We start from the raw sequence: 11,430 nt of genomic DNA, 5'->3' as shown, positions 1-11,430 counted from the left end.
GCCAAAACTGCCTCTGGTGAAGTGTGTACAACAGATAATGTGATTTGTAGGAATCATAATTAAATAGAATGTGCACTATACAGCTTGTTTGTGTCCAGGATGGAGCATGCTTGATATGTATTGTCTCTTGGCCAATTCTGCGGGATGACCTGCATTGTCATTCCCCGCCATTACTGGTGAGATAAACTGGTCATGTGGCTCAAGTGCTTTTCAATTTCCATGGAGTGCAGACTCTCCTCTTGGAAATGTAACAAAAATGCTCTCACCATTAAACTGCAGGTCAAAAATGTAATCAGCTTGGGTCTTGGATGGGCTCAGACATCATAACTAGCTGTTAACCCACAGATGGCAATCTCTTGCACGACAAGCAGAGAACCTCTTGTTTTTCCTTCTCTCTTCCTCACTTTATTTTCTTATCCATCTCGTCTCCCCAACTCAAATTAAGAGCTTAAAATGCCCTGATTATAGAGGAAATGATTTAGTCCGCCACATTTTATCTCAAACATTAATGGCATTCTTTCGTAAAAACCCAAAAGAAGAATTAACAAACAAACAAAACAATATCGGTCACTGTTTTTCGTACAATTACAAATGGGGCTGGATCTTTCAAGTTATTTCATGGAACAATTACACTGCATTAATAACAGAGAAACAATCTTTGTGAGAAAAACTGTGTGTGTTCCACATATTTCAACTTAAAGTTCAGTTGCTGCCTTAATTTTTAAAGTATAATCATCTTGATTGTACATGTCATTTAAACTTAAATTATATTAAACTGACTTACAAAATCGAGTTGCTTAAATTATTTTGATAAGTTAATGTAAAAACATAAGTTTCCATGACTTACTAATCATATTGTTTTGCAATGTATATAGATACACAGAACAGTAATTTTACATTGTAATATTTTTTTATTTTTATTGTATGTCTGATTATATACCGTAAATGCAAATATAATATCAAATTTACATGTTAAATATCCAGCCATTTTTACTCTTCAGTCAATCCTACCCTACATTTGTTTCAATTTTACACTGACTTTAAGGATTCAAACAAGTTATTTATGATGTTATCTTTTTAATGTGTGCTAATGGATCATGGCAATGAGCTATGCATCATAAAACATAATAATCAACAATAACTTAAAGGAAGTTCGCTAAAAAAATGAAAACTCTGTCATCATTTACTCACCCTCGAGTTGTTTCAAACCTCTATAACGTTCTTTCTTCTGCTGAACACAAAAGAAGATATTTTGAAGAATGCCAGTAACCAAACAGTTGATCATTCCATTTACTTCCATAGTATTTTTTTTTCCTACTATGGAAGTCAATGGGGTACATCAACTGTTTGGTTACCGACATTCTTCAAAATATTCCTTTTAAGCCATATTTGTTATTTTAAAATGATATGGAAAAAGCTCAAATATTCAAAGTAATTTAGCTCTTATCAGTGGGCAAACTAGTCTTTTAAGACTAATTAGGTAGGTTTATCACTGATAAACAGATAGGGCAACCTCAGCACAGCCTGTGAGGTCCAGGTGGACAAACACACTGTGCTTAAGCCACAGGTGACATAGCAGGTTGCTTTGAAGCTCGAGTGCAGATTTGGCAGAGGGGTCCTCAGTGGCAAATGTCCAGGGCAGTGGGGGATTTTTGATCTGCACTGTGCTCGGCTACCTGATGAGGTGGATTAAACAAAAGCCAGATAGCATTTGCATTTGATGTGTAAAACCCTGTGGCTATCTCAGTCAGATGACCTGCCGCTTGGCTTGACAGCAAAAACCTCCTCACAGCACTAAAATAAAGTGAGTGATTTTCTAAAGAGCATCCCATCATTCTGTTTGACATGTTTGAAGATCCTCTCAGACAAGCTCCCCAGATCCCCGAAAAAAACAAAAACAAAGTAAAGATCTGCTAAGGTATCCATAAAACTCACACAATGGTTTATAGTTAAATATAGAAAGCCTGTTTATGCTCTCTGTTTACAATGTCATTTCACAGCAAAAAAGTTTGGATAATTGGGTTCCACATGATGGTGGATGAAAGGGTCTTTTGACACATGAAAAATGAACACATCATTTGAATGCAATCTTTATAGGGAAGAATCGGGGCTAGTTGTCATACTTTTAATCAGGGTAGATTTATTTATGAGAGTCAATTTCTGAAAAATGTTGTCTAAATTATATAAATTTGTACTTTTATAGGCCAGGATTTATTTATTTATTTATTTTTATCCACTGACCTTTTGTTAAAGTGTGTCATATTGTCACATTATATGGGGTACATTGTCACAATAGGTGCATGTTGGTAAATAGCTTATCATTTTCAGCTAAGATTAAACAGTAAAAGAAGTATGAAACTTAAGAACATGAAAAAGTTAAATATATGGGCCATTCTACAGAATTGGTGCAAAGTCAGAGTTGGAAACATCTTGAAATTTTTTTGTTTTTTCCCACAAATTTTGCATGTATGCAAATTGTATAATATCCAAGGTATGCTTTTCTAGTAATTGTGCAGTTAATTCTCATATTGTATTTTCAGAAAATGCTGGAATATTTTCCTTCTCCCCAAATTTGTCACTACCGAAACACAATATTAAATAATTTATTAAGAAGGCTTATAATGACCTATTAAGATTTTGTTTACATCTACCTTATAAATATATATTTTTTCTATTTTTAAAAAATATTTTTACTGGTTAAATCAATAAAGATTATAATTTTAATAATATTTTAAGTGTGATTTATGAGATTTGTTGTATTTTGAACCCAATCTTTCTTTGTAGAAGGCATAAAGTTTATCGTACTGATTTCAAAGTTAAGGATTCATTAGTATTAATATGCATTGAACCAAACACTATCATAACATCTTAGTTGATAATTCAATATACTTTATTTTTGACAAAACATCCCATGTTACGGTAGTGACTGCACATTTTTGGTAGTGACAGTAATGTTTTGGTAGTGACCACAATAATTAGTTTGCCATGGCTGAATCAGACTGTCCACATTTTATGTTAATATAAATAAATAACTATGATGCACATATGCAGTCAGTACATATAGCAGACACACATCTGACAGTAAATATCTTATAAGAACACCTCGAGCTATTCTATACTTTGGTCTTGAGGTGCAAGTGAGAAGAGGTATGCTCATAGATTTTTCTTCCTAAAAAAACAACAACTTACAATGTAGACTCAGAACCACTTTGTTTTATTTTCACATTTTCAACATTTTGTTTATGAGTCATTCAGATAAATCTCCAGAACCACTGAACTCTGTGTGTGTGTGTGTGTGTGTGTGTGTGTGTTTACATAATACATTAATTTCAGAATAATTTTCCTCATTCAGATAAATCTCCAGAACCACTGAACTGTGTGTGTGTGTGTGTGTGTGTGTGTGTGTGTGTGTGTACTGGTGTCTGATCACCCTCACTGGAAGTGCTAGGTGGTGTGGAAGCCCTGCAAAATGTCTCCATCTCTTTTTGTCTTTTCACCATCATCCTGTGTCTTTTCTGTCTTTTCCTCCATGCTTTTCTGACATGTCTTTGCTCCCTGTCAGATAATTCACTGATACTCTTCAACTTTCCTTCTTCCCTTCGTTTCTTATTTCTTTCATTTTCTTTCCTTAAGTATTCCTCGTACTTCACTGGGTCTTCCCTCAACCTTTGTTTGTATTCTCTCTGTCTCTCTGTTGTAGTTTTTCTATTTTTTTTAGGCATGTTGGTGTTTTATGTCATTCTCCTTGCCAAGTTAATCATAGAAATTAACATTACTGACAACAACCTTACACCTAAGCTAGTATCATGGACTGCAACCTTAAGTAATTGTAACCTCATCACATTACAGAATTTTAACAGAATATTGCATACTAAAACACTACTAAAACATACTACAGTAGTAATTATTTGCATAACTGTACTAAAATGTAGTTTATTCCTCCAAATAAAGGATTATGTGTTCCCTTTTGTCACTACCAAAACAATGTCACAACCGAAACTTCAAGAAAATGTTTCGGTTGTGACTGTTTTGGTAGTGACAATTTTAGATAACTTTTGAGCCTAGCTCGAAGATGCTAATCAGCACATGGTTAGCCATCACTGGTCAGAACAGTTGAACACATATAACAACTAAATTTTATGGAATAACATCCCAAAAAAAATACTCAATAGCAGAAAAAATGAGTTTGGTAGTGACATTCCTTAAAGTTACACACAGATTTTTAGACTTTAGAACACATTTACCTCAAAATGATGGGATCAATCTACTCACCATATAGCACATGAGAGAGAGGGACACAGGAATATTTCCTGATCAAAAATGTAGGAGTGTGGTTAAAATCAGTCTCAGCCAATGGACTACAACATTCACTGTTTTGGTAGTGACATGAAAATGCGGGACATGTTTTTTTAGATAAAGTTTCATGATTTAAAAATAAAATATAAAATAAATATTTTTTTTAACTTCATTTTTTTTAAAAAAACAAAAATATTTTTTTTAAAACAAGAATGGAAAAATTTGCAAAAAATTATTCAATATCATTTTCACAAGTTGAAATTTAGGGGTTAGGGTTTGGGACAGCCACCTCCTAATTGAAAGTAGCCCATAAATTATGATTTTATATATATAAAGCTTACTGATATCTTAAATATTATTGTGGGTTTCAATAGATAATTGAAGGATCTTAGTAAACATCTAAGATTTTAATAATTAAATGCTTTTCAAATGTGTTTTTTGGATGAGGGACAGCAGTTTGCACCAATTCTGTAGAATGGCCCATATATGTATAACAAACCTTTTAATTTGACCAACAAAACTGTAATTCATGAATATATAAAGTTACAACATATAAAGCATACTGCAGTGACCAAAAGTGGTGTCCAGAGGGGATACTATATATTATATATAATACAATATATAGTAGAAAAGCAACAAACTTGGTTAAGGTATTTATCTGGCAAAATTTTTTGGCGATATAAGGCTGGTGTTGTGGGGTCCCTATATGGAAAGCACCACAACTGCTGATCCTTCCCAGCGCCCATGTTGGACAGGCTTTCTTACCTTTTTTTTTTTTTTTTTTTTTTTTTTCATGTGTTCATAATTTCTTTGTAGGACAGCCTGGCAAAAAAATGATGTCTGCACAATTTGAAAATATATCATTGTTAAAGAATTGTCTCCATGCACAGCTATGCAACATGCTTACAAAATCTTTAAACATTTTGAATAATATTTGAATAAAGGGTGACGATGTCAAATTTCCTTGGCAAGACATTATTTTTGGCCACTTCTGTATATATTCTGTGGCTCAGCACTACAAAAGTTGAAAAGGATCACTGCAATAACTGGGCTCGTCATCCACAACTAGTGTAATAGAGTTAAATGTGCAACATTATCTCTGTTAATGTGTGTATGTATGAGTGGCTGCAAAATCATCATTATTGACCTTTTACTGTGACGTGCATGGCATATTGTTACGTGATATATGCAAATGGAAGACAATGTGATATTTTCAGCAGTCTGTTCTCGGCCCTCTGTCCAGTATGAGTAAATTAAACAAATTACCCGGGGTCTGTTTGAGTACAGAGGCATATGAGGTTGCGTGGCCATGCTATTACTACAATGATAGCATGTCTGCACAGCCCAGATTTAAAGGAATTACAGATTGTATCTGAGCACTATGAGACATGTGGACAGTTTAGTGTACTGGATTGACTTGCTGTAAAATGAAAATGTGTTTGGCTGTATGGTTAGATTGGGTTGGCACATTACAGTATATATATATATATATATATATATATATATTAAAAAACAAATGTTTTACTTTTTTAAGTATAAAAGGTGCCATTTATATTAAAAAAGAAAAACATTTGTTTTTTTATTCATTTATTTATATTTAATACATCATGCTTTTAATGCATCATGCTGCTACTGCACACTTGTGGTAGCAGTAGCAGACTACTTGCATAAAATGCATATAAATATCAGTTGTCACCATATATTTCCTATTAATATGTCTTATAAGGTGATGTAAATGCTTTGTTTTATGAAAGCTCTGTCTTTTTTTATACCTAGATATATGCAAATATTTTAAACATGTATTTTATTTTATTCTATTTATTGTATTGTTATTTCTAAATGTATATTGCCTAAAAACCAAATGGTTTCTTATTACTTATTAATAATTTTTTTTTTTTATTATTATTTTTAAATATGAATATTGTACTAATTATCAAAGGGTTTCATATTAAATGTTATTTATAGTAATAATAAAAACTGTATTATTTACAGTTTTTATTATTACCAGGTTTTTTTTTTTAGAAGCCAGATTTTAGTGTCCTGTAACTCAAAAATCCTAAACTGAATTACCTGACCTCCCATGAGCAATGCGATTAGTTACCAGATGAACTCTAGAGGACAATGTGGTTCTATTATGATGCAAATAGTAGCGGCATTGCGATTTAAACAGAACTAAAGTGATGTGTGGCTTGCCCAGATACCATCAGGAGATCCACAGTAACAGGGGCTGATGTCCGTAGAGGTCATTTAAAGCAATATGACACTGAGGCCTGACATAGCAGAAAGTCCTTGCAGCCTGTCCCCTTGGTTTTGTCTCCGAGTTTGATAAAAACAGATGAACCTCGGAGGATAACCATGTCATTGAATCATCGCAGATGCAAAAATCCTCCCCAGCTCAGCGCATTTTTATATATTTGTATCTAAATAAAAAACTTGATGGATTACATTTCAATACAGTTTTTCACTGTATATTTGTACATTAACTATTACCAAGTCACCTCTTGGGGGTTGTGGGTTAGGCATGGCAGCATGAGGCAGTGAAGAGAACTTTGTCTTTCACCTGTAATCTGATGCAGAGTGCAGCACTTGGCTGCAGCCCCTGCTGGTGATTTATGATTGAGACGACGTTAATAAAAGTATCAAAACAATCAGAGCTCTGCTGGGGGAAGATACGGCCGTGTTACGTACATCATGCAGGACAGGCCTGCATGGAGAATCGTTGTGTTGGTACTACGATGCTCTAAGATCGCTCATTTCTCCCATTTTTTTTCTTTGGTTTACCCTCCATGGAAGGTGACGTCTTGTCTTTATAGTCAAAGCAGGCCAACTTTACACCCTGCTTTCCTTTTTACAGTATACATTTAAGTCCTGTGCAATATGTATTAACAACATGTATTTAGTACAGGGTTAAGGCCCATTCACACCAAGAACGATGACCATAAAGATAACTATAATTGTATTAGCATCCACACCAATGGACAATGTTTTTCAATGTTTCTCAATGTTTTTGTTTTTTTATCATTCATCAGCTGGAAAAAAATGATTCTGAAAGTGATTCCAACTTTATTGTTTCTCTGTGCCATTATCGTTATAGTTGTGGTGTGAACTCTGCTATTCTTTTATACTTAGAATGACTTTTAGAACTAGATTATTTTTCATTATAGTTATCGTCTTTGTTGTGTGAAAAGACATTAAAACAAATTGTGATTAAATTTGGGTCCATTTCTCACACAATCTGATAAATCCAAAATAAGATGCTTGATGCAGATGAACAATGAAATCCCATTTAAAACACACTAGGAATAATAGAGATAAACACCAGCACTAACACTAGACAATGAACAGAATACACAAAGGCAGTGTCGCAATTCAAAGGCTGCATCCTTCGAAGGACTCTGACTTCAAAGACTGCGAAGGTCGGACTGAGCGTTGTTGGGAAGGCCTAGCCTAAGAAGTATTATTCTTAGTATTATTGTCGCCTGATGAGTGACTAACATTTGTTCTAGTATTTTTTTAAAGTTATATTAAACTGTCTGAAAACAAAAATCTTAGTAGGATATGTCAACATTTGATTTCTTTTTTGTATGATTTGTATCATTAGATATTTGAGTAAGCTGAAACCCAATACTTATGTTTAAAAGTGTAATTCTGCAATTTCTCTCCAAAATAAATCCTGTCGTCACTGGCGTGCAATGAATTCTGGGGTAGGCAAGGCCACGAAGGATCCATCTGTCGTATCCTTCATTTCATGGGAAAGAGGGACGTATTTGAAGAAGCCTTCAAATTGGGACAGCCTTTGTCGTGCCGCAGTGATGCATTCAGCCTTCGAACACGACCTTCAAAGCATGCAGCCTCTGAATTGAGAAGCAGCTTATGACAAGGCACTAATGAGAGACAGGTGCAGGTGATAAGTTGACATGGTAAGAAACTAGATGGCAGTGGAAACAAAGGAAACAGGAACTTAAATACACAGGAACAACAAGACAAATGAAATCAAAATCAAAAAATCAAAATTTTGCATCATTTTTGAGGCTGGGCATCTTCAGTCACAATTCATTGTCACAGGAATGAAAAGAACGGCCAGGACATTCTTCAAAATGTATCGACTACTGTAGGTCATGAAAAAATAAAAAAAATAAAAATGAAATTACATTTTCAAGTAGTAAAAGCTGTGCCCTACAATTCATATGTGAAAAACATGGTTCAGGTTCAGCTGTTCCTGTTTAGTTCCCTCTGTTACCCTGTGTATTTATACTTCCTGTTTTATTTGCTCATTGTTCCGTATCGCCAATGTTTTATTGCAGTTTTGTTCCCTTGAATTAAAAACTATTTGTATCCATTCTCCTGCTTACGTACAGAGTTCACTGACAACTAGTGGGGTCTATTTGAATGATTGTTGCATTTTTATAAAAATTTTCAGGCCCCATAAATCCAGACGACTTTAAGAGTATCCAGACTGTTTTATTTGGATTTCTGTACCTTTAGCAGCATGATCTAGTTTTTCAGAAGCTTCGCTGTGTGGGCCATCTGACAAAAACATGTGTCTAAGGGACTGAAACTAAATGTCACTCTCATTCCAGCATGGAGCTCAACTGCCCTTTCAAAACACATTAGAGGGAAAGAGGATCAGCGTATTGGTCCTAAGGCTTCTACCCCTATATCGTCACTAACACAGACACATGATGGGCTTAAACCCTGAAAAATGCTTTTACACAGACTTTGAGTGACGATATTTCTCATCTGCTATAATATCACCTCTGATACAACAATGACTTGGACCACGGCAGGGGTGCTGCATTTTCTGGATGAATCCTTAAAAAAGTGGAGGTGATTGTGAAATTGTGGTTTCTTTGATATTTTTTTTTCTCTCTCTTTTTTATGTCTTCACAAACTCAGTGTCATTTTGCAGGCAGCTTTGATGGATTTAACAGAGCGGGTGGATGGATGAAGAGCAATTTATATGTTAAAAGTATCTCAAAGTGCTGGGATGTAGTCTCCAACACCCCTCACTTAATTCTGCTTCCATCATTATTATTCCAGAAATCTCAAAGATTTTCTGTCAAGTTGTCTCACCCGAACACAGAAATCATCTCCAAGTAACACGGTGTTCTAGCGAGACAAATTTCACCCGACATGAACGATTGCACGCCGACACCGGCAAATTTAGAGTTGTGTGAATGTCAAGAGAGATGTGTAGAGCTTTTGTTCACTGCTTGAAAAAAGGAAGAAAAAAGGGGAAAAAATCGCTAGCAGCTCAATCCCTTTAGGAATGCATTAACAATGCCGTTAAAATAATTCTAAAATTAATTAAAGAAACTGAATCACAATCCAGTGAGCTTCAAATTAATCTTAAGAGATTTGCCCTCACACCTTTTTTTATCCTTTGTCTGAAGCAGAACATTTCTCAGTTCTTTTTCTTATTTCTTAGTTTTACCTCTTCAGTATTGGTCCAGCAATGGCTTTGGACTGTGTGTTTGTAGACGTTCTGGACTGACAGAGATGCAGCTGGTCTCATTATGTCACCAATCTAATTCGTAGTCCTGCAAATTAGACAGACTGTGTGTGCGTGATCTTAAGCTGAGTTAGTCAGCGCGTTCAGAAAAAAACAACCCCACCATCAGCTAAAGAGTTGGACAGACAGTGGAACATTTGTTTGGCCGTGCTTAGGAGTGTGAACGGAGTTGTATTATTTACTTTCAGGAAGTAATTGTTGCTAAGGGGGAAGGTGCTATGAGAAAGTGTGTCTTTGGTGTGATTTTAATTGGCTCTGGTGGAGAGCAAATGCTGAGAGGTGAGGGAGGTCAAAGCAAATCTGCTCTCTTCTAAAACAACCATTCTCATTAGTGATTGAGAAGAGTATGATTCTTCAATTTGTTTAGTACTTGACCAAACTCTTCTTTTAATTATGATGTCTTCCTGTGTAGATGCTTTTTTGTACATTTGATTATGGCACTCCACAGTCTCGCCTGCAGCAGTAATGCAACAATACCTTTGAGTAATGTTTTTTAAATAAATAGTCAAGGCTCAATACAAGTCAAGATCGATCGACAGAACTTTTGGTATAATAGTCTATTGATTACCACAAAAATAATTTTGTCTGTTTCCTTCTTAAAAAGAATTGCTAACTAACCTGTGTAAAGTTCTATCCAATTTTATTTCGCTGCGATGACAATGTAATGGCTCTAAAACAACTCTAAAACAACTTTAAAATAATAGACAGTTTTAATGTAATCAAATTATAAAATATTTTTGCTTTTAAAAAATCCAAAGCTTTGTTTTTCTGCATTTAAATCCTCCAAAGATTGTCCCAATTTAACTCTAATGCCTCACCACAACCTCAATTTTTTTAAGAAATGAAATTGACAATTTTATGATAATCAACGTTATTACACAGATTGAGACAGTGAACCTAGATAAATCTATATATCCTAATAATTTGTTAACAACATGTATTCATTACTTCAACGAGCTCATTGTTTCTGCCTTAAATTAATACATTGTTTAAATAATACATTGTTAACTAACTGCGTGATTTGTATATGTTCATTTCTAAAAATTCATTACTTGGACACAGTCACCTCTGATAACAGATCACTCTTGTAATGCAGACACATGCATTTTCTGTAAAGCTGCTTTAAAACGATGTGTTGTGAAAAGCGCTAGACAAATAAATGTGAATTGAATTGAATATTTCTTTGAAGTGGGGTAAGATTTGTCAGTGGTGTGAAATACTGCTATGTGTACCACAATTCTTATTACCCCACAACACATGGCACAGGCTGAACACTTTCTGAACACTCTTAACGTTTAGTCACAGAAGCCACACTATAAATACTCTAACTGGCCGATTCTGTCTGTGGCGAGCAGCTATTTGGCGGGTGATAAGGCGCTAATTAGTGGCTCTTAGCAGGAATACCACTTGCGAGAAACGCAACTAACATTGTCGTTGTCGCCAATCGTTCGAAGGACCAACCTCCTCCCCACAATAAACCTTGTGAACCATCTCCAAGACTTAAAAGATGTCCCTATTAACACTGGCAACCAGTAAACAGTTTTTGTCTTTCTTCCTCAGCAAGTCCAGTCTGATTAATTAAGCAAGTGGAGTCAGTAGATTGAGATAAGAACTTATCTTCT

This window comes from Squalius cephalus (assembly GCF_949319135.1).
Source record: "Squalius cephalus genome assembly, chromosome: 10".
In the NCBI taxonomy this organism is placed as follows: Eukaryota; Metazoa; Chordata; class Actinopteri; order Cypriniformes; family Leuciscidae; genus Squalius; species Squalius cephalus.
The sequence above is the reverse complement of the archived record's forward strand: the minus strand, read 5'-3'. Positions refer to the sequence as shown.